Raw genomic sequence first — 2,568 nt, 5'->3', positions numbered from 1 at the left:
GCGCAGCAGGTCAGGCAGCATCCAGGGAACAGGAGAATCGACGTGATGCCCGAAAAGTCGATTCTCCTGTTCCCTGGATGCTGCCTGACCTGCTGCGCTTTTCCAGCAACACATTTTCAGCTCATGCTGTACACAGGTCCAATTATAGTCTGAGGTTTTGAGTGTAATTTTCTTTTTAGAAATCACTGCTAGTTCTTCGGATGCTGGCTGGACTGGGATATATTGCTCACCCCTAAATGCCCTGGAAAACCTGGGGAGGCGTTGCCTTCTTGAATTGCAACAGTGTGATATAGGGATACCAAGGACAAAGCTGCTTTGATGTTTTGTGGCTGAGCTGACTGACCTCAAAGAACTATACCCATCTTTGTAGTAGGAATGTCTCTGATCAGCAGCAATTTTTTCGGCTGATTCCCATTGAACCTAGTTTTGCTATAGTTCCTTTATGTCATGTTTAGTCAAATGCTGCTGGATGTCAAGGTCAGACACTCTCTTGCCTTACTTCTGGAGATCAGATCACCTCAGTTCGCCATGTCGGGACGAAAGCTGATATGAGGTGAGGAGCTGAGTGACCCTTTTGAAATCCAAACTGAGCACCAATGAGAAACCTGCACATCCTCAGCAAGGGACACTTGAAAGCACTGTTGTCAAACCCATCCATCACTTTGGTATTGATTTAAGTGTTGATTGATAGGTAGCAATTGGCCAGGTTGGATTTGAGCTGCTTTTTCCACATTGCCACATAGATATCAGCAATACTGAAACAGCTTAGCTAGGAACACAGCCATTTCTAGGATATAGGTCTTCACTACTATTGCTGGAATATTGTCAGGACCTATCAGCCATTTTTCGATGTCACATGGAGTGAATCAAATTGGTTGAAGGCTTAACGTCATGTTGCTTTGGATGTCAGGAGCTTCTGCATTGTCTTGATTTCATCACTAAAGACAGGGATATTTGTGGAGGCTCGTTCTCTCTTTTGTTTAACTGTCCACAGTTGTTTTTGACCGATGTGGCAGATTGCAGAGCTTAGATGTGATCCTTTGGTTGTGGGATCATTTAGCCCTGTAAATTTTCTTGCTGCTTGCTTTGTTTGACACACAGGTAGACCTATTTTGTAGATTCACGACATTAGGGCATCATTTTCAGGTGACTCTGGTGCTGCTACTGGCATGAACTATGGTTGATCTCTGCCATGTTTTTCATGGTAGAATGTGGGATAGATTAGGCCTATGAGATTACAGATTATAGGGCAGCACGGTGGCTCAGTGATTAGCACTGCAGCCTCACAGCGCAGCGACCTGGGTTCGATTCCAGCTTCGGGTGACTGTCGGTGTGGAGTTTGCTCATTCTCCCCGTGTCTGCGTGGGTTTCCTCCAGGTGCTCCAGTTTTCTCCCACAGTCACAAAGATGTGCAGGTCAGGTGGATTGGCCATGTTAAATTGCCGAGTGTTATGTGCATTAGACAGAGGGAAATTGGTTTGGGTGGGTTCCTCTTCGGAGGGTCGGTGGGGACTTGGACCGAAGGGCCTGTTTCCACACTGTATGGAATCTAATCTAATCTAAACTAATTGTTGAATACAATTCTCCTGCTGTCGATGGTCACAATGCCTTGTGGATGACCACTTTTGAGTTGCTAGATCTGTTTGAAGTCTGTTCTATTTTGCATGGATGTTATCCTCATTGTGAAGATGGGACTTTGACTCCACAGTGACTGTGCAGTGGTCATTCGTACTCCTATTGTCAAGGGCAGATGCTTTTCCCTCCCTCCTTGCTGCACAATCAGCCACAGAGCTGGTGGAGGAGCTACTTCCTGAACGACTTGGCCAGCTCACTAAATAGTGGTGTGACCTAGCCACTTTTATTGAAGGACATTGAAATTTCTCACCCCGAGTACATTTTGCAGCCTTGCCACCCCCAGTACATACTGCAAGTGGAGCTCACTATGGAGGAGCACTGATTCATAAACTGGGGGAGGTGTTACATGGTAATCAGCAGGAGGTTTCCTTGCCCATGTTTGACATGATCACATGCGATTTCTTGGGTTTTGAGTCAGAGTTGAGGTCTTCCAGAGCAACCTTTCCGACTGCATAACACTATGATACAATCTCCACTGGGTCGGACGTGCCAAGTATCTGGGCCATTATAAGGTATGGGTCCATGAATATGGTGGTCAGGCTGTTATTTGACTGGGTGTAAGTTTGCTTGCTGAGCTGCAAGGTTTGGTTTAAGATGTTTTGTCACCATACTCGGTAACATCAGTGAGCAACCGGAGGCTCACTGATGATGCTACCTAGTATGGTGACGCAATGTCTGAAAACAGACCTTCGAGCTCAGTGAGCCAACTTAAATCCAGAAACTCAACCTGAGCTACAAATCTTCTCAAAACTGGCTGTTACATGACTAAGAAAGCTCTCTCACTTTTGGCACGAGCTTCATATATAAGTAAGGAGTACTTTACAGGGTTGTCAGGGCTGAGTTAGCTGTTTCTGGTATATCGGTTAATGCCACGTGGTCCATCCAATTTCATTCCTTTTAATGAAACTGAGTGGTGTGAATGCTATTTCAGAG

Source organism: Chiloscyllium plagiosum, unplaced genomic scaffold (assembly GCF_037043375.1).
Source record: "Chiloscyllium plagiosum isolate Xiang-an unplaced genomic scaffold, Cpla_swu_hap1 HiC_scaffold_2, whole genome shotgun sequence".
Lineage (NCBI taxonomy): Eukaryota > Metazoa > Chordata > Chondrichthyes > Orectolobiformes > Hemiscylliidae > Chiloscyllium > Chiloscyllium plagiosum.
This window is presented reverse-complemented; position numbering follows the sequence as displayed.